Source organism: Setaria viridis, chromosome 6, assembly GCF_005286985.2.
Source record: "Setaria viridis chromosome 6, Setaria_viridis_v4.0, whole genome shotgun sequence".
NCBI lineage: Eukaryota > Viridiplantae > Streptophyta > Magnoliopsida > Poales > Poaceae > Setaria > Setaria viridis.
The window spans coordinates 11,735,196-11,757,355 of record NC_048268.2 but is presented as its reverse complement, the minus strand read 5'-3'; positions in this window follow the sequence as shown (position 1 = coordinate 11,757,355).

Here is a 22,160-nt window from a genome sequence, read left to right as displayed (position 1 = left end):
GGGTACTAATGAGCCCTTTTACTACTGAGTGAACGATCCGGTAATTAAAGGGTTGTCAGCCGGTACTTAAAAACTCCCTTCATATAGTGAAATTTTTCTAGTAATAAACTAAAATTTAGATTTATAAATCTAACTTGTATATAGCTAACAATACAAAAAGTTTAAAATAAAAATTATACTTTAACATGATTGTGCCAACATTGAACCACTACTGTGACTAAATAGCGAATGCTATATCTACCGCTACGTTCCATTCGCTAAGTTTTGAGTGCGAAATTGTATCGGAAGCATTTATAAATCGCTACCTCTATTACGGCTGCTACTGTTGACAGTTGAAAAAAAGTGGAATGATGCAATGGAATGAATTAATTGAAAAGGGTACTGTTACACCTATACAAGCCTAAAGAGCACGAAGGTGTCCCAAATAGCCCCTTCGGTGACTTATCATTATCATTAGTAGTTGCTAATGATATCATTAACTAATAATTAAGTAATTAGAGTAATTGATCACTAATTCTAGTGTTTCACAACACTCTCCCTTGATCAATTGCTTCTTGTAAGTGTCGTGTAATCCTTGTTCAATCATCTTTGATTATCATATGGGAAAAATATTGAGGAGAAACAACCTTGTATTTCCATATGCCATTTAAACTCCTTTAAAACCCAGTGGAAAAATATAAGGAGAAAAATGATATAGCATATTTAGATTATTGTCTCATTGCATACTCATATGAGAAAAATCTTAAAAAAAGAAAAACTTATAAGTAAGTTTGAAGGTCAATAATATTATGATATGAAAATCATATTCGAATAACCTACCCCAAATTCCAATGGAAAAATATGAGAATGAATTGTATATCTTTCATACCTCCTTAAAAACTCTTGTAGATAAAATAGAAGATATGACATATAATATGTCTTGTATACTACTTTTAAAACCATGTGGGGGGAATAGGTGATATGACGTATATTCTTCTATTGATATTGCCTGATTAAAACCTTTTATGAGAACCTTTGTGAGGATAAACTCATATAGGTTACAAGAAATTTTCCTACCAGTGACGAACCAAAAAGTGTCATAAACATGTTTTTTCATCCTAAACCGTGATTTATGACACGGGATTGACGAAAACCCTTCGTGATTAGTCGAGCGTCATAAATCGCAACCAGTAATGTTTCTTATTTCGGTGTGTCACTAAGATAATGACTAATGAAAATTCATCCCACATGTCATCATAAACTGACTCCTACGTAACATGCCACGTCGGACCACAATCTGATGCGGCATGATGGTTGTGACGAACTGTTTCGTCATAGATTGAATTAGGCCCAGTTTTTGTTGGACCGAGCCTAATAATTGCTATTGGCATAGATTGACTTAGGCCTAACTTGTGCCGAGTCCAATAATTGCTGTCGTCATAGATTGATTTAGGACCAATTCTTCTTGGACCGAGATCAATAATTGCTAACATCGTAACTTGGTTTAGGCCCAATTCTTGTTGGATCAAGCACAACATATGTTGATGTCATAACTTTGTTTAGGCCTAACTCTTAATGTAATGGATTTAGCTGAACAATTGCTGACATTATAACTTTGTTTAGGCCCACGAAATAATGGGCCTAGAGGGCAAGCCCACAAATTTGGCCCAGTTATTTTCGGGTGTAGCTGAGATAGCGCTTAATTAAAATATAATCTAATTTAATATTACATACAAATCAATTCGGTAATTGACATCACAATTAATCTTTACATACTACACATACAAATAAATGTTTCTCATCACACTTCACACATTATTATTCATGATCAGAGAACAAGCACAAGCATATTGTCCATAAGAGATCACAAACCACTACACATGATATCTCTCTGACCAAGAACAAAACTGGCGTAAAAACAAATTGAGCACAAACCACAATACACACAAACCAGCACAAGCAGCTGGTAGGACATGAGCAGATGCCTAAGAAACACATTGACCTTACCATCTGAAGTTTAGCAGTTGACAAATGAGGTACTCAGTTTCTCTTACTGCTTTATTCAATCTCTCAATCTCCTCAACTGCATTTTCATTGCTGCATTAGAAGTTTGTGCCTTCATCTTCAAGTTTCTCAACATTTGCTCCTGTTCAATAACTTGTTATCTTAGTTCTGCAGCTTCTTGTAGGCCTCCCAAAGAAACTTTAAATCTTGAGCTTGTAGCTGAGGCTGACTGCACAGCCACATAGTCAAGGAAGGGACTTGACTGCTGTTGGCGCTAAAAGTCAGCCAATTGACTCTCAGCGTCGGACACACGACCCGGGAGAATCTGCTTAGCTCCTGTTCGGGTGATCGCCCTGGTACGGTTCGCGCGGCGTACCAGCCAATCTGACCTGTTGATTGGCAAGGAAGAAACGTGTCAAATTCCAAGGGTTGCGATCGGCTAAGATTCTGATCTTGAGGAAATGTATCAGCGAATCGGCCGATTTGCTATAAAAAGATAATCGGCTATGATACAGCCGACAACCACGTAGTGATTATAAAGAGAACTACTAGAGTAAACTAGATAACGCTATAGGAGCAACACTTGAAATAGATCTAATCGGCTATGTGAAGATAGTGGATGAAAATAACGATAATCAAGCTGACAGTTCTAGTCTCAAGTTGGATAACTGGTGATAAAACTAGAACTACAGGTAAAACCTAGAATTCTAGTAAATATCGATAACTGGTGAATAAATCTAAACGAAACGACAGCGATGTGCCCGAAGTTAAAGCTTAGATATTACTCGATAAACGGAACTTACATAATCAGTTGGAGATCGTGTCGATGCAGTCCTGCCAACCCGTATGAACTTGTGAAAGAAGAAAAGTATTGGCGAAGTCGCCGACTTGAAAGTAAAGTATGAGGAAATAGTATATTGTTGTATTGATTGATGTGTTGTTTACAAATCTCTAAAGATGGCTATTTATAGCCTGTTACAACCAATTTCCTAACCGACTAGGATATATCTCTAATTTTAAACGAAAACGAATATTTACAAGTACAACTCATATCGGAGTTGGTTATTGCACTCCTACAGGCCAATCCCCCTTCGTCTTCTCTTTTCGACTCACTTCAAGCCCATATTAGCTCAATTGCTCCAGCCTTTCAATCGGCCGATCTCCACCAACTCTATCCATCAGAACACTGTAGCGCCAATCGGCCGATCTCCAACTGTAGCACCAATCGGTCGATTCCTAATAGTGACCTTTTAACTTGCCGCATCGGTCAATCCTTTCCTCCTTGACACCGATTCCTTATGTGTTCAAATCTGGCATCAACACATGCCCCCCAGTTTCGGAGTAAAACATAATCTTTACTTCGAAATTCTTTTCAACTTCCCCTCCGAAACAAACGCATTAAGAATATCTGTCCGTTTCACGGTCTTCTGCCTGATGATTACAATCTTTTCGAAACGGGTGCCTGAGACAACCACTCCCCCGAAATTCGTGTAAACGGCGCGGTAAAAATCCCGCCTTTACCCCTTCTTAGACCGTCCTTAAATACTGGCACGTTTCGCACTTCTCCTTCACAAGCCAGTAACTTTCTTTCTTGGCGCACTAGTTTCCATCTTCCTCCAGTGCCCTTTTAGCTTCCAATCACATCCTCCAGCAACCCCCTTTTCATCCACATTCCACACCATCTCCCCAATGGCGGCGCCGTCAGGAACTTCACCAGCACCAGAGATCCCGGCGGCAGCAGCTCCAGCGGCGGCGGTAGCAGCTTCATCGGCGATAGAGGCCCCACCGACAGCTTCGGCGACGATAGCTCCACCAGCGGTTCCGCCAGTCACGATGACCTTCATCCCGGAGGTATTTACCAGAACTTTTCTTTTTACCTTTACCGTCCAAACATCTGTTTTAGATCTATTCTTAGTTCTTCTCTCTTTACCTTTTTTAGGCAGTTAGGCACCAAATCACCATTCGCCTTATCAAAACCCCTGGTCTCATCTGCCTAGGCCCTATGGGAAACCCAGATCCAACTGATTTAATCAACTTGGAAACCCATAGGATTCCATTTAAGTAGTCGACCATGGATTTAGATCATTGGTCAGGCACTTTCAGATCATGGCCGAATGAAACCGCTGGCTGGAAAGAGTGGTATCAAAGGATAGCCAACTCTAAAAGAGTTCAATGGGATGAGCAAAAAATTGGCCAGTGCATCGACCTGTCCCTGTCCTAGATGGAAAGGAATGAACCCTTAGTGATAGCAGCTTCCTATTTTTGTTCTGACGCCCTCAACGCGTTTCTCTTCGGACAAGGGCCCAGGACCCCCACTCTGGCCGATGTCATAATGTTGACCGGCCTTGACATCTCTTCTCCTGATACCCCCTTCCATTATTTGGTCAAGCCGACCTATCGGCTAGAAACAAAAGAGAATCAGCGGGTGGAAGGGGTTCATCAAAAACAACATGAAGACCGGGACAGTTACAGAGAGGGAATACGCGGCCTTCTTGATGATGTGGCTGGAGAAACACCTCTTCTGCGGTAGAGCAGCTGGTCCGTCTTCCAACACACAGGCCTTGGCCGAAGCATTATCAATAGGAGCTTCTGTTCCCCTCGGGAAACACCTGCTAGGATTGGCCTATCTATGTTGCATCAAATCGGCATCAAATTATCCAAGAGAGAGCCGATTGGAAATCCAGGTGGCCCCTGGTGGTTTATCAATATGTGGCTCAATTTGTATATGAGCAAGATCTCACAGCAACGGGTGGAGCACATGACTTTCTCCAACATTGAGTCGGCGGAAAACCCCACCGTACGGCGTCGGTGCACCTCCTTCGGTGAAGCAGCATCGGCTTTCTCTGGTTGCCAGTTCACCGCCACCAAGGTAGCCGAATACTTCAGATGTTTCTATAACGGCTTCAGTGAGGAGACCACTAGCTGGTTCCCGTACCAGAGATCAGAACCACTCTTCGAGCTCCCCCCTTGCTATGACTCGATGACCAACACTTTTGACGATGACCTCATGGATGATCTGATTAAGCCAGGGATCTTACCGGCAAATTTTTTCTCGAGGATAGATGCCCTACTTATGAGTTTTACAACCCATCCGTTGCGGCATGTCAGTTCGGCTTGGGTCAGCTGCCGATTTATGCTTTCTTCACCGGTCGTGCAAAATTCCGGGACGAGCTCACTAAAGGTCTTGATTACAGTCAGCTATACGACCGGGTGCCTGACTCTAGTACCATTGACCTGACCAATTGGATAGTGGCCCCTTTTGCTGTCCAACACTTCAAACTATGGTGGGCAGAATGGAAACAGCATGTCTTCTGTGCATCCCCGACGATATACTGCAACATCCTAGACCCCGACAACATTGATCCGAACGCAGAGGTACCGTTTTTTCCTCAGCCAATTTCGATGCCTTTTTCCTTTTCATACCACTAACTCTTATTTTCCTTACAGTCTGAGAGTCGACTCCCTCCAAGACGCAGCCGGAACGATCGGCCGATAGAGAATCGTTATCCGTACACGGAGTTCCCCCTCATCGGCTACCACGCCCCCTCCATTGATGACATCACCAACCGATTGAAGCAGATGCCGAAGAAAACCGTAAAGAAGACAAGCCACCGAGTGCGTGCCTGCACGTCTCCCTTGATCGTCTCCAGAATATATGCGTTTCTCGGAGCGCATCGGCTGATTTTTTACGACTCTTTCCAAGTGGGCGACCACTTACCGAACTTAGGATCTTTAGACCCGATGGGCAGCACTAACTTCCATACCATATCCCCTTGGGAGAATTGCTTGACTTTAACCTTCTTGTCGTACCACCTGGCCACTCTCTTTTTATTTTCCTCAATGCTGATCAGGGCCCTCAGTCGTTGACCTGCCAAATCGTCGAGTTCCCTTTTCATGAGTGAGGAGTAGTCACCGGCTGTCAACTGATCCTGAAGCGATGTTCGTCTTGACCTCGTTCTTAACTCCCAAGGCAATACTGCTTTGTGACCATACACCAATTGATAAGGGGATATCTTAGTAGCCCCGTGGCAGGCCATCATGTAAGCCCATAAAGCTTTGGTCAAACACAAATGCCACTTTTTAGGCTGTTCCTCAATTTTTCTTTTGATCAACTTTATTATCCCCTTATTGGACGATTCAGCTTGGCCGTTAGCCTGAGCATAATATGGAGAAGAATCTAGCAATTTGATTCCCATATCGGCAGTGAATTCCTCGAACTCTCCCGAAGTGAACATTGTTCCTTGATCGGTTGTGATAGTTTGAGGGATACCAAAATGATAGACAATATGGTCTCTTACGAAATCGACCATGGCGGCCGATGTCACGGCCTTTAGTGGGATCGCCTCCACCCATTTGGTAAAATAGTCAGTAGCTACTAATATGAACTTATGTCCCTTGCTTGATGGAGGATAAATTTGACCGATAAGGTCTATTCCCCAACCTCTGAACGGCCATGGCTTGATTATTGGATTCATGGCCGATGCGGGCGCACGTTGTACATTTCCAAACTTCTGACAATCTTGACACCCTTTATAATATTTGAAGCAGTCTTCAAGGATCATCGGCCAATAATATCCGTTATTCCTAATCATCCACTTCATCTTATGGACCGATTGGTGAGCTCCGCACATGCCTTCGTGGATTTCTCCCATCAGGATCTTTGCCTCCTCCGTCCCTAGGCATTTGAGTAGAACCCCGTCAATCGTTTGGTAGAACAAATCGACTTCTAGTAATACATACTTTGTGGCTTGAAAACACACTTGCCGATCCACTTTCTTGGATGGATCTTTCAAGTAATCGGCAATTTCTTTTCGCCAATTGTCAGCTGCGAGTTCCAGAGTCATGGTGCCTTGAATCGGCCGATACCCGGATGCATGTTGGGCAAGCCTATTGGCCTCCTCATTATAGTTTCTGGGAATATGCTCAATAACCGCGGATTTGAATTCCTTTAGAAGTTGGAGGCAATCCTCGTAGTAAATTCTCAAAACATCATCTTTGCATTTGGACCTCCCTGTCAATTGGTCTACGATGAGCATGGAATACCCAAAAATTTGTTGGGATACGAGGTAGGCTACACTAGCGCAAATCAAAATTTCTACCGCGTAAAACCAGGAAGAACTGCCGTATAAGGATCACGGGATTACCACTCGACGCACTACTGGTGCGGAAGATGTAGATATGCGTCGATGCAGTGAAGACGATCACGTAGTCGTACATAGTCGATCAACGTAGTCGTACGTAGTCGATCACGTCAACGTCCAGCAGCTCCTCAGCAGCTCGTCCACGTGCAGCAAGATCGCCTCCCGTGCCGCGGCTCGTTGTCGGCTCGTCGACGGCTCGTCCAAGTGCTGCAGGTGCAACACCTCCAAGGTATCCACACGTGCAGGGAGGAAGCGTCGCAAGCCGGACTGCTAGATCCGTGAGTTGCAACAGGAGAGGGCGTGGGAGGCGCAACAGGTGTGTTTTGCCAAAAGGTGTAAACCCTAGGGCGCCCCCACCCCTCTATTTATAGAGGTTCCTGACGGGCCTCTGGATCCAAGGCCCATTAGTACTTCTAAACCTAATCCAACTCGGATCAGATCCGAATTGGGCTTCCAGCCCCTTAAGTGTGTGACCCTATGGGTTCGGATACGTATAGACATGGCCCGAGTACTCCTGCTTGGGCGCAATAGTCGGTCGCGGCCTCTAGCAAGACGTGCCAACTCCTATACGCACACGAAGATCATATCAGACGAACCATCACAACATAATATACATGCTATTCCCTTTGCCTCACGATATTTGGTCTAGCTTCAAGCCGACCGCTCTTTCTCGATCCTATGATCCGGAATCCCTTTGTAGGTTAACTCTTAACCGTACGTAGCATGGCCATGCATTTTTGGATCCGATCACTCGAGGGGCCCAGAGATATCACTCTCAATCAGAGAGGGGCAAATCCCATCTTGATTGACCATGTCTCATAGCATGCTTCTTGACAAACCCGAAAGCTACCTTTATAACTACCCTGTTACGGCGTAGCGTTTGATAGCCCCTAAGTAGGTCGATCCACATCTAGAATACATGCGACATTCTCAGGTCTAACGACAAAGCGTATATGTTGTTTAAAGAGAGAACTACTTCTCGTGTTGGGTCAGTCCTAGCACATGTCTCCACATGTGTCCACATTATTAGTTCAACATCTCCATGTCCATGACTTATGAAACATAGTCATCAACTAATACATGTGCTAGTCTAATATTCATGTGTGTCCTCACATGAACTCCGACTAGGGACAACTTTAGAATAACCATACAAGAAAAAGTTTCACATACAATTCACATAATTGTAAATCAATTCAAGTAGCCTTTAATGGATATTCAATGAACACAATATACAAATCGTGGATACAAATGGAATATCATCATCTCTATGATTGCCTCTAGGGCATACCTCCAACAGTCTCCCACTTGCACTAGAGTCAATCTAGAAGGTACCTAATACCCATAGCTCTTACATGCGCATCATGCTTAGCCTGCGGGAGTGATTTTGTCAACGGATCAGAAATGTTCAGATCCGTGTGTATTTTGCATATCTTGATCTCACCCCGGTTAACGAAGTCTCGAATAAGATGAAATCGCCGCATTACGTGTTTGTTCTTCTGCTGGTTCCTTGGCTCCTTTGCTTGCACAATTGCCCTATTATTATCACAGTAGAGATTCAATGGGCTGGACGCATTCGGGAACACACCAAGCTCAATGAGGAAATTCCTTATCTAAACACCTTCCTTCGCGGCTTCCGAAGCCGCGATGTACTCGGCTTCTGTCGTAGAATCGGCTACCGTCTCCTGCTTGGAACTCTTCCAATTAACAGCACCACCATTTAGCATGAACACAAATCCTGATTGTGACTTTGAATCATCTCTGTCGGTTTGGAAACTAGCATCGGTGTAACCTGTTACAATGAGCTCCTCCTCACCTCCATAGACGAGAAACATATCTTTAGTCCTTCTCAAGTACTTAAGAATGTTTTTCACCGCTGTCCAGTGACTCTCACCTGGATCAGATTGGTGTCTGCTTGTCATACTTAGCGCATATGAAACATCTGGGCGAGTACTTATCATTGCATACATGATAGATCCAATAGCCGAGGCATATGGCACTCTACTCATGCGATCCCGCTCATCAGCAGTCGAAGGACACTGAGTCCTGCTGAGATGTATGCCATGTGACATAGGCAAGAACCCTTTCTTTGCCTCTTCCATGCTGAACTGCTTCAACACTTTGTCAATGTAAGTATCTTGATTTAAACCTATAAGCCTTCTCGATCTATCTCTATAGATCTTAATGCCCATAATATATGCCGCTTCCCCTAAGTCCTTCATCGAAAAACTATTTTTTAGTGAAGTCTTTATGGACTCAAGCATAGGAATGTTATTTCCAATCAGTAATATGTCATCCACACATAAGATTAGAAATACTACAGAGCTCCCACTAACCTTCTTGTAAACACAAGACTTTTCTTCGTTCTTGGTGAAGTCAAACCCTTTGACCACTTCATCAAAACGAATGTTCCAACTCCTAGATGCTTGCTTTAATCCATAAATGGATCTCTGAAGCTTGCATACCTTTCCATCATTTTTCGGATCGACAAAACCCTCGGGCTGTATCATATACACGTCCTCAGCTAGGTTTCCATTCAGGAAAGCTGTCTTGACATCCATCTGCCATATCTCATAATCGAAATATGCAGCTATAGCTAGAATAATCCGAATGGACTTAAGCATCACTACGGGAGAGAAGGTCTCGTCGTAGTCAACTCCTTGAACTTGTCGAAAACCTTTTGCGACAAGTCGAGCTTTATAGATGTGAACATTTCCATCCATGTCCTTTTTCTTCTTATAGATCCACTTGCACTCTATGGCTTTAACACCATCAGGCGGGTCAACCAAGTTCCAAACTTTATTGTCTCCCATGGACTCTATTTCGGATTGCATGGCACTCTGCCATTTTTCAGAGTCTGGGTCCATCATTGCTTCTGCTTATGTTGCAGGCTCATCATTGTCCAACAATAATATTTCCTGCATTTCGCGGAGCCTTGCTGACCTTCGTGGTTGTGGCGGTGCTTCTTTTGCCATGGGTATCTCAACTTGTTCTGCTACATTAGCATCACTCATTGATTCTTTCCCAATCGGCTCATCTTGAACTTCTTCAAGATGCACTGTCTTTCAACTCTTTTCTCCTTTGAGAAACTCTTTCTCTAGGAAAAACCCGTTCCGAGCGACAAACACTTTGCCTTCTGATCGGTTGTAGAAATAATATCCCAAAGTTTCCTTTGGATATCCCACGAAAATGCACTTATCCGACTTGGGTGTGATCTTGTCCGACTGAAGTCGCTTGACAAACACTTCACATCCCCAAATCTTTAGAAAAGACAAACTAGGAACCTTTCTAGTCCATATCTCATACGGTGTCTTAACTACGGACTTAGATGGTACCCTATTAAGTGTGAAAGCTGCTGTTTCTAGAGCGTATCCCCAAAATGACAACGGTAGGTCCGACTGGCTCATCATTGATCGAACCATGTCTAAGAAAGTTCGATTACGTCGCTCGGATACACCGTTTCTCTGAGGTGTTCCAGGCGGCGTAAGTTGTGGAACAATTCCGCAACTCTTTAGATGATTGCTAAACTCGTGGCTCAAATACTCGCCTCCACGATCAGATCGTAAGGCCTTAATTTTCTTGCCACGTTTGTTTTCAACTTCATTCTGAAATTCCTTGAACTTTTCAAAGGTTTCAGACTTGTGTGCCTCATCAAGTAGACATAGCCATATCTACTAAAATCATTAGTGAAAGTTATGAAGTATTGGAATCCTCCTCTAGCCGTCGTGCTCATTGGTCCGCATACATCACTATGTACGAGTTCCAACAAGTCTACTGCTCTCTCAGGAAATCCTGTGAAAGGCGTCTTGGTCATCTTGCCTAGCAAGCAAGCCTCACATGTTTCGTATGATTCAAAATCAAACGAAGTTAGAAGTCCATCAGAATGGAGCTTCTTCATGCGCTTTTCACTTATATGACCCAAATGACAATGTCACAAGTAGGTAGGACTCAAATCATTAGGCCGAGACCTTTTAGCACTTACGTTACAGACAGGTGAACCATCAAGATTTAAAACAAATAATCCATTCACAATGGGTGCAAATCCATAAACATATCATTCTTAGAGATCACACAACCATTGTTTTCACTCGCAAATGAATAACCATCCTTCATCAAGCCTGAAGGAGACAAAATGTTTCGACTTAAACTAGGAACGAAATAACAATTATTCAACTCCATAATAAATCCTGACGGGAGGTGGAGTTGCATCGTCCCAACGGTCAACGCAGCAACTCTTGCATTATTGCCCACGCGAAAATCAACTTCTCCTTTTTCCACGCTTCTGCTTCTTATCATTCCCTGCATCGAATTGCAAATATGAGCAACCGATCCGGTATCAAATACCCAAGAATTAATAATTGTATCAGTGAGAAAAATATTGTCTATAACATTAACAACAAGCGTACCTGAGGTAGAAGTACTCTTACTTCCGCCATTCTTCAAGGAAACTAGGTACTGCTTGCAGTTTCTCTTCCAGTGACAGGGTTTATGATAGTAAAAGCACTCTTTGTCTGGAGCAGGTCCAGGTCCAGCTTTAACCTTGGACGCTGGGTTTGGCTTGGACATTCCAGCCTTGCCCTTCTTCTTCCAAGAATTGCCCTTCTTCTTAAAGCTAGGCTTGTTCTGTATAGCCATCACATGGCTGGTACTAGCGCTTTTCTTGATGTCAGCCTCTGCTGTTTTAAGCATGCCACACAGCTCATTCAGACCCTTCTCCGTCCCATGCATATGGTAGTTCGAGATGAAGTTCCCATAGCTAGGTGGAAGAGACGAAAGAATGAAATCAGTGGCCAACTCTTGGCCTAGTGGGAAGCCCAGCTTCTCCAACCGTTGAGTGTAACCAACCATCTTGATTACGTGTGGTCCTACTGCTGCGCCTTCTGCTAGCTTGCTCTCAACAAAGGCCTTAGACACATTGAACCTTTTAGTCCTGGCCTGTGTTTGGAACATGTCTCTAAGCGCCACGATCATATCGTGCGCCTCATGGTTTGTTTCGAACTGCATCTGCAGCTCGGGTTCCATGCAAGCAAGCATAAGGCAGCTTACTTCGAGGTTAGCATCACATGCTTTCTTGTAAGCATTCTTAGCAGCAGCGGGTGCATCATCAGCAGGTTCTTCTGGTAGTGGGTTGTCTAGAACATCTTCCTTTTTCTCAGCCCTGAGAACAATTCTCAGGTTACGGATCCAATCCGAGTTATTTGATCCATTCAACTTGTCCTTCTCAAGGACCGAACGCAAAGCAAACGGTGTAGTGCTGCTAGGTGCCATTTAATCTACAACAAAGTAATGCAAAATACACTAAGACAAACTTATCCATGATAGAGCAAATTACATTAAACTATTTTAACAGAATCTACTCCCACTAAAATCAATATCCCTCTATTGAAACTTAGTGATTCAGGATCCACAACTAACAAGTACACTAGTGAGCTTTAGCATCACTGCTAGCAAACAGGGTAGATCGGTAAGCAACTTTTGCTAATCATATCACATATGACTCCTGTTGTTGGGTGACATCTCTATGTCTCAGCGCCCAACCTTTATGCCCCAAGGTCCTTAACCGTTAAGATGACCTTGTCAAGCAAACCAACCCTTATGCGTGTAAGTGTCCGACACAAACCCATCTAGTCAAGGAAAACTAGTGGTACCCTAATTTCATAGACCCACCACTAATTGTACAAGACATGGGACGGTGCAAGTTTTAGTTGGGAGGGCATACTAACTTAAACTTTGTGAGGGATCGTTCTACTTCTAACATCACAGCATGCAGAAAGTAAAACATAAACAGAATAGCATTCACACAGTTGTGACACAGTATGGCCTGTTTTCATATGGTGATCTCCATCTCCATAGAACCTGTTCACCATGGTGATCTCCATCTCCATGTTCCATGTGCACCATCCTCCTGGTGATGAGTCCTCCAAGAACTAGAACATGCTATTACGCCTAATAGCTAGTAAAGAAGCTAGTAATGAAGATTACATAGTTGCTTGGATCATCACAGATTGGTACGCAGACCATTAAATACAATAAAGTGACAACACATATGGCTCCTGCCGTGTTGCCGTACGCGCGACACGCATGTCACGAATGAGTTACACACATGCATCACATACACAAGGGGGCCATACTGATCACAAGATACATACATACATCCTGCAAAACAGAGTTCGGCGCCCTAACGTTCCAAACTTTGGATGCCCGAAACTCCATCTTCCAAGCTGAATTTGGGAAATCTAATTTCGCCGATAACGGCGAAGTGTTGAATTTCATGTGTAACTTTTTTTGTAGATCAATTTTCATATAAAATTTGCCCCAATACGAGATCGTACCGAAAAGTTGCGGCTGATTTACCGAAGCATATGCATACGGCAAAAGTCCCGACCCCGGCAGTAGATCTCATCTACTATTGCACATCTAATGCGTCTGGCGTATGACCCTGGATTTCGATTCGACCAATCATATTGATCTTCGCTCACTGCAACTGGATTTACGTGTATCACTTAACTCCGATGGCGGAAACCGACCGGTAGGAGTATGTCATTGCACTACCATTGCAGCAAGGGCACGAAACTAGGACATAGATCAAACTGAAAACTCGCATATCTCCATATGCACACATCCTGAATCCAAAACTAAGCAGCTACGGCTCTGATACCACTGTTGGGATACGAGGTAGGCTACACTAGCGCAAATCAAAATATCTACCGCGTAAAACTAGGAAGAACTGTCGTATAAGGATCACGGGATTACCACTCGATGCACTACTGGTGCGGAAGATGTAGATATGCGTCGATGCAGTGAAGACGATCACGTAGTCGTACGTAGTCGATCAACGTAGTCGTACGTAGTGGATCACGTCAACGTCCAGCAGCTCCTCAGCAGCTCGTCCACGTGCAGCAAGATCGCCTCCCATGCCGCGGCTCGTCGTCGGCTCGTCGTGGCTCGTCGGCGGCTCGTCGGCAGCTCGTCCAAGTGCTGCAGGCGCAACACCTCCAAGGTATCCACATGTGCAGGGAGGAAGCGTCGCAAGCCGGACTGCTAGATCCGTGAGTTGCAACAGGCGAGGGCGTGGGAGGCGCGGCAGGTGTGTTTCGCCAAAAGGTGTAAACCCTAGGGCGCTCCCACCCCTCTATTTATAGAGGTTCCTGACGGGCCTCTGGATCCGAGGCCCATTAGTACTTCTAAACCTAATCCAACTCGGATCAGATCCGAATTGGGCTTCCAGCCCCTTAAGTGTGTGACCCTATGGGTTCGGATACGTATAGACATGGCCCGAGTACTCCTACTCGGCTCAATAGTCGGTAGCGGCCTCTAGCAAGACGTGCCAACTCCTATACGCACACGAAGATCATATCAGACGAACCATCACAACAGAATATACATGCTATTCCCTTTGCCTCACGATATTTGGTCTAGCTTCAAGCCGACCGCTCTTTCTCGATCCTGTGATCCGGAATCCCTTTGTAGGTTAACTCTTAACCGTACGTAGCATGGCCATGCATTTTCGGATTCGATCACTCGAGGGGCCCAGAGATATCACTCTCAATCAGAGAGGGGCAAATCCCATCTTGATTGACCATGTCTCATAGCATGCTTCTTGACAAACCCGAAAGCTACCTTTATAACTACCCTGTTACGGCGTAGCGTTTGATAGCTCCTAAGTAGGTCGATCCACATCTAGAATACATGCGACAATCTCAGGTCTAAGGACAAAGCGTATATGTTGTTTAAAGAGAGAACTACTTCTCGTGTTGGGTCAGTCCTAGCACATGTCTCCACATGTGTCCATATTATTAGTTCAACATCTCCATGTCCATGACTTGTGAAACATAGTTATCAACTAATACATGTGCTAGTCTAATATTCATGTGTGTCCTCACATGAACTCCGAGTAGGGACAACTTTAGAATAACCATACAAGAAAAAGTTTCACATACAATTCACATAATTGCAAATCAATTCAAGTAGCCTTTAATGGATATTCAATGAACACAATATACAAATCATGGATACAAATGGAATATCATCATCTCTATGATTGCCTCTAGGGCATACCTCCAACAAAATTTCCATAGCGTCGGCTTTGATCTCTCTTAATAATTGTATCCCTCTTAGGACGGCTTGGTATTCCGCCTGATTATTGGTCGCTGATGCTTCTATCGGCAGAGAGAAATCATAACTTGCCCCTCGAGGCGATATGAGAACGATGCCGATTCCTGATCCGGCCCCGCATGATGAACCATCAAAGTATAGAGTCCACGGAACCGATTCCACGACAGCGACTTCTGGTCTGCAGTGCTGGGCGACGAAATCGGCCATGACTTCACCTTTGATGGCTTTGGCCGATTCATATCTTAGGTCAAACTCTGATAAAGCCAAGATGCACTTTCCAATCCGCCCTTTCAAAATCGGCAACGACAGCATGTATTTCACCATGTCATCTTTGCATACAACTATGCACTCTACCGATAACAGGTAGTGCCTGAGTTTGGTACATGAGAAGTAAAGACAAAGGCACAGTCGCTCTACCGGGGAATATTTTTTTCAGCATCTAGAAGTCTTCTACTAACATAATATATCACCCGGTCCTTCCCTTCTAACTCCTGTACTAGCACTGATCCGATAGCTCGTTCATCAGCCGATAAGTATAGCTTGAACGGCTTGTCAGCTTGCAGTAGGACCAGTACAGGTGGCGAGATTAGGTATTGCTTGATGTCTTATAGTGCCTTGCGTTGTTCTTCTCCCCATATGAACTCTTGGTCGGGTTTCAACTTCAGTAATGGCGTGAAGGCTTGAATACGCCCGGACAGGTTGGATATGAATCTTCTAATGAAATTAACTTTGCCAATTAAGGATTGCAACTCGGTTTTATTCTGTGGGGCCACAACTTTATTGATAGCCGCTATGATTTTCCGGTTGACCTCTATCCCACGCTCATGAACCATGAATCCCAGAAACTGCCCGACGGATACGCCGAAAGCACACTTGTTTGGGTTCATTTTCAACCCATGCTTCCTTGTGCATCCCAATACCTCCCGCAAATTGGCCAGATGTTCCTGGTGTCCTTTTGACTTGACCATGACGTCGTCGATGTAAATCTCTACCAGTACGCCGATAAGCTTGTGAAATATATAATTCATGGCCCGTTGATATGTAGCGTCGGCGTTCTTCAATCCAAAGGTCATTACTACCCACTCGAATAAATCATGGTGGCCCAGGCATCTGAAAGCCATTTTTGAAATGTCTTCTTCAGTCATTAATATTTGATTGTACCCGGCGTTTCCATCCATAAAACTGATGACTTTATGCCCTGCGGCAGCATCTATTAACATGTCAGCTGTCGGCATTGGATACCCATCCATCAGTGTAGCCTGATTAAGGTTCCTGAAGTCAATGCACATGCGCAGCTTTCCGTTTTTCTTATATACGGGTACAATATTGGAGATCCACTCGGCATAACGGCACTACTGAATAAATTTCACTTCAATCAGCCTTGTAATCTCAGCCTTTATATCAGGTAGAATTTTAGGATTGCGCCGTCGTGTGGGCTGCTGATATGGTCGATATCCCGACTTTATGGGAAACTGATGTTCAACAATGGACCGGTCTAAACCAGGCATCTCATGATATTCCCAGGCAAAGCAATCTTTAAATTCCTTCATTAGATTTGTTAATTTACACTTGTATTTTTATTCCAAGCTAGCACTAATGTACGTCAGCCTTGGCTTGGTGGCATCACCTAAATCTATCATTTCTAATGAATCGGCCGACGTAAACCCGTGCCCCAGCTTCCCATCTTCTCGGACGAACTGATCCATCTAATCTGAATCTTCAGAGTCGACTGCTCGGATCGGCTGTAGGCCAAAATCGGACACTTTTAGGAAATCGGTGTCCCAAGTTCTTATAAGGAGCTAGAAAATAATTAACTAGTAATAGTTTTATTTTACGTACTTTAAAGTTGTGCGGCGTCATCTTCAGTCCCTTGGGTCCCATAAAACTGTGCATGTGCTCATAGATGTAGTAGCCACATAGATTATTCCTGGGTTCGTGTCTTAAGCACTTCAGTGCGGAAAAAAATAAGTTATGAAATATTCTTGTTATACAATGTAATAAATGTGCAGACTTCATACGTACCGGGAAGTCTGTGTTCCATGTAAGTTTTTCTTTGAATGGACCTTTGTGTGTCCTCATGAATTATTTCCATGCACTGCGGATTAGAATAATGAATGATATAGTGTAACAGGGATAAAATTTAGGAAACAAACTTTTGCATAGAGATAAAGGTCCAGAATTATTACAAGCCTAGCATGTCTTGCACTTCTTGGTACTCCACCGAATCTTTTCTCAACGAATCGAAGACACTGACGTGGCTTCTTTCAGGCTCAATTATAATAAGGATCTAGTGGAAGCTGCGTGTGTAAAATGTTCATGCATATTAGAGATAACTAACATGTAGAGATAAGGAAAAAGACATCAAAAGTAGACGGTATACACACACTTACTTGAAGTTGTATGGAAGTAGTATGAAATCCTTGAATGTTTGCTTGTCTAGGAAATTGTATACTTCCACCAAGGTTTTTTCCGACGCTAATTGTATCTATTGTTGGTTAACTACAGATGGATCCATGAAGCCTATATGTAGGTACGCCTCTCGGCGGCATGTCTGAATTAGCATTCTACATGAAATGAAAGACGAAGTTAGTACGGTGACGCACGCCAAAATTTACATGTAGAGATAAATGGACACTTACAGAACCCAAGCGCTGATCAGAGAGACGTCCAGGGCATCATGATGGTACACTTCGTATATATCCTTGAAGTCTAGCCACAGCACTTTCTCGCCTTCACCGTGAAAATCTATCGGTTTTACCTTCAGGCCAAGCATCTCCCTCGAGTCGGCGGATGCCATCATGTACCATTGATGGAATGTGTATATCTTTGTTGATAGCTTCCGTACCAATGAAGGCTTTACTAGAGGTTTGCCTAGCTCATAAGGCCATCTCGGCTCAGGGGGCGGTGCAGTTGGCGTCTCAACTTGCCCTATGCATTCATCAAGTCCCAGACCTGTTTCTTCCATGAACTTCAATACATTTGCTTGTTGATCCAAGGGCATTGCTTTTACCCGTTGAGCATCTTTTTTTGATAAATGGCTGAGGTCGGGGACAGGACCACTGGAAGATGACTTTCCTTTCCTTTTATCCTTTTCGTCAGCCTTTACTAAAGCCCGTTCATAGTTTGATAAGAGTGGTACCCTTTTCTTGGCTCCTTCTTCCATCCTGATAAAAAAGTTTAAATCTCTTCGACTTACTGGCGGTGGCTCCATCTCCCATGCTTTTTTTCTTCGGCTTGTTTCTTGAACCACTCACTGGCCTCTCGTTGGATTTCTGCCCACTGTTCCGCATGAGACATTGCCTCCCAGTGTTCCTTACGAGTCACTTCAGGCTCCTTTGTTTTCTTCTTTCTCTGTCTTTGCTTGGGAGGCGGTGCTCGTGACTTCTTTAGTGGTGGTGCAGGTTCCTTCATGGGAGCCGCTCTTGGTGCCGGCGACGGTGATCGGGGAGGGGTGTTGTTATTGTCGTCATCGCTCCCACCACCAGGATGTGGTGGAGATGGAGACCTTGATATAGATGGAAGGGATGGTCCTGGAGCAGGAGATGACGGTCTCGAGGTATGAGGAGAAGGTCGCTGCTGGGGATCTACGGGGAGTGGTCTTGAGCTCTGAGGAGATGGCTCCGTGCCGGGACTAATGATGTAGCATTTTCGCCATAGAATGATCCCATGAAGCGCATCTGCCAATGTCTTTTCCCCGTCGCCTCCTGGGAGGTCGAGCTCTAGACCTTCATATTGGCTATCAACTATTTGCTCTACGCGGACGCTGGCGTAGCCAGGTGGAATCTCCATGCCATGACTGCTCTGCCCCGCCAGGGTTGCTAACGCACTCTCGTACGCTACCTGTACATATAGCAGAAGTAAACAAGTTGAACTCCGATCTCGAGGCCTGGATCAATTGACAAGATTGCATAAATATTATGTATAAGTATACCTTAATAGTGAGGTTGCCGACCGGTGCATGCAGCTCACATGAGGTCCGTTGCGTGATGGCATCCACGGGGAACCGTTGCTCCTCCACGGGTAACCTGGGCGTCTGCGCATCGGGGACCCCTGTAGAAGCACAACTGCTCAAGAGGCGTTGAGAAGGGCTGGCGGTGTTAGGATTCAGCAATGCTCTAGATTGGGCCAACTCCGCAACTGTGTGGGCCACTCGACGATTGATTTCCTCCATCATTCTTTGTTCTTGTGCCTGCACTTTAGATTCTAGCATCTGCCGCCAGCTCTCCTCGATCTGTTCCTTTCTTCGCTTCCGGCTTCTGTACGAGGCGCTGCCGCCTCGGAAAGCAAACTTCCATGGAACCACCCCGAACCCTCGGCAATGTCCTGGGTGCTCCGGATTACCGAGGGCCAATGTGAGCTCATCATTTTCTCGGTCCACCTTCAACCTTCCAGCCTTAGAATCTTCAATGTTCTTCACAAGATGTTCGGCCTTCTCACGTATTGTGTCATTAAAAATCAACGTCCCATCCTCTTGGCTCAGAGAGCCTCCATGAGCGTAGTACATTTTTTTGATCGTTCGGGCCATTCAATAGTTGCAGGTACGATTCCCCGTTCGATCAGATCTTGTTCCATCTTCCTCCACTTGGGAATTGCTGAGCCATACCCACCTCGCCCTAGATGATGATGGTAGCCCTTCTGACTAGCATTTGTTGTGTTGGTCATGATCTTTTTCACACCGTCTTCACTCCTCTTATATTCAACAAATGCATCCCAGTGGTCCCTCAACTTTGGCCACGCATTGAAGTTTGGAGTTCGGCCCTTCTTAATATAGTGGGTATCCAGCATCTTCTTGAATGTCTGGAATTGTGTAGCCATCTTCTTAAGCGTCCACGCTTTCACATCCTTCTCAAAATATCCTTAAGGGAATGTGAAATGTCTCTTGACGTCTTCCCACAGCATATTCTTTTCTGTCTCCGGGAGGGCGTACGGATTAGTGCTTCTGCCCTTCCATTCTCTGATGCTGATAGGCACGTTGTCCCGGACGATTGCCCCGATCTGACTCATGTACTTCTTTGCTACTTTCTCGGGAGCAACCGGCCTGCCCTCTTCTGTCACTTCCGTGATGACAAGCCTCCCTTCCATCACCTTTGTACGACCTCGGGTCTTCTGCCCTTGCGTCGATCCGGAGGGCTAACAGTTCAAGATTCGTTAATTAGTACGTAGTAGTAATAGTGGCGTGAAACAATACAAGAATCGTTATATATACCTCACCGGAACCTTCCGCCACGGCAAGGTGTTGCTGGGGCTGTTGCTCTTCATTCCCATCGGGCGGACATGTTGAGGAACATGTCTGCCTAGGTGCCCTCTTCATCCGTGTACAATAGTGGAAGGTTGTCGCCACTACCATCACCAGCGATTATCTGCTCCATGATATACCTTGCGGTCTCATCGTCTACTATTTCAACTATTGATTGAAACATACATGGAATCATACATGACAGTCATAGAAATCGCCTTACTTATATGTATATAATAAAATTATAAAATAATATGAATCCTACAAAGTCCAGAATATTTATACAAATTTCTACAAATTAGTACTACTTTGTGACGAATTTCTAGCAATAACATGAATTTTTACGAATTTCTAGCAATAACATGAATTTTTACGAATTTCTAGCAATAACATGAATTTTTACGAATTTCTAGCAATAACATGAATTTTGTATGAGTTTCTAGCAATAACATGAATTTTTACGAATTTCTAGCAATAACATGAATTTTGTACGAGTTTCTAGCAATAACATGAATTTGTACGAATTTCTAGCAATAACATGAATTTGCGGAGGCCGGGGCGGTGGGCGGACGCGGGGACAGAACCACAAGCGGTGCCTAGGTTGTGACGGCGGCGGCTAGAGCGGCGGGACGGCGGAGGCGGGGACGGAACCACGACGAAACACGATTCATTTCTAACCTAGGCGGAGCGACGAACCTAATTACTACTAATTACTACTAATTTACACTAATTTGATTTTTAAACACATATACAAAAACTTATTGAATTTGTACCTAATTACTACCTATTTATTTTCTAACTTAAAAAAAGGCCCTTGCTGACACAAGCCGGTGGGCTTGCGTCAGCAAGGCGGTACTCCCGGCGCCAGTGCCGGCTGGCGCGGTGGACCTCTCGCGCGCGGTTGACGGTGGCCGGGGCGACGAGGCGGCCGGGGCGGCGGGACGGCGGCGGCTGGGGCGGTGAGGACAGCGGCCGAGGCGACGACGGAGCGAAGGCGCGCAGGACGGTGGGACGGCGGAGGCGGGACGGCGACGAGGCGACGACGAGGGGCGACGAGGCGGCGACGAGGATGGAGGCGGCGACGAGGCCCGCGATGGAGCTGGTGGCCGGCGGCGACGAGGTAGGGGCCGGGCGCGACGGAGGAGGATCGAGGCGGGCCGGCCGGGGCGATTGAGGAGGAGGATGTCTGGGCGCGGTCGGCGGCGGGATGACGACAGCCGAGGCAATGGGGGACGACGACGGCGGTGGCCGGCGAGGGAGGCGGATGGGCGGCGACGGAGCAGAACGCGCGCGGGATTTGGCAAAAATTTTGCTAAGTGTAACTGGCGTGGGGGTAGAAGGGGCTACAGTGCCTTTTAACCCCCCCTTTTATCCCAGTTCGTAATGGCACCCAAGACTAAAGGGTCTTTTGTCCCGGGTCCCGTTACCAACCGGGATAAAAGGGCCTTTTATCCCGGTTGGTGACGGGACTCGGGACAAAAGGGTGCATCCACCAGGTGGGGCTGGGAGCCTACCCTTTTATCCCGGGTGCCACCACCAACCGGGATAAAAGGGGGACGCTTTTTATCTCGGTTGTAGTTGGCAACCGGGATAAAAGGGTACGTCCAGGCGGGAGACGAAAAGTACCCTTTTATCCCGGTTGCAGTTTGCAGCCGGGATAAAAGGGGGGCATTTTGTCCCAGTTGCTG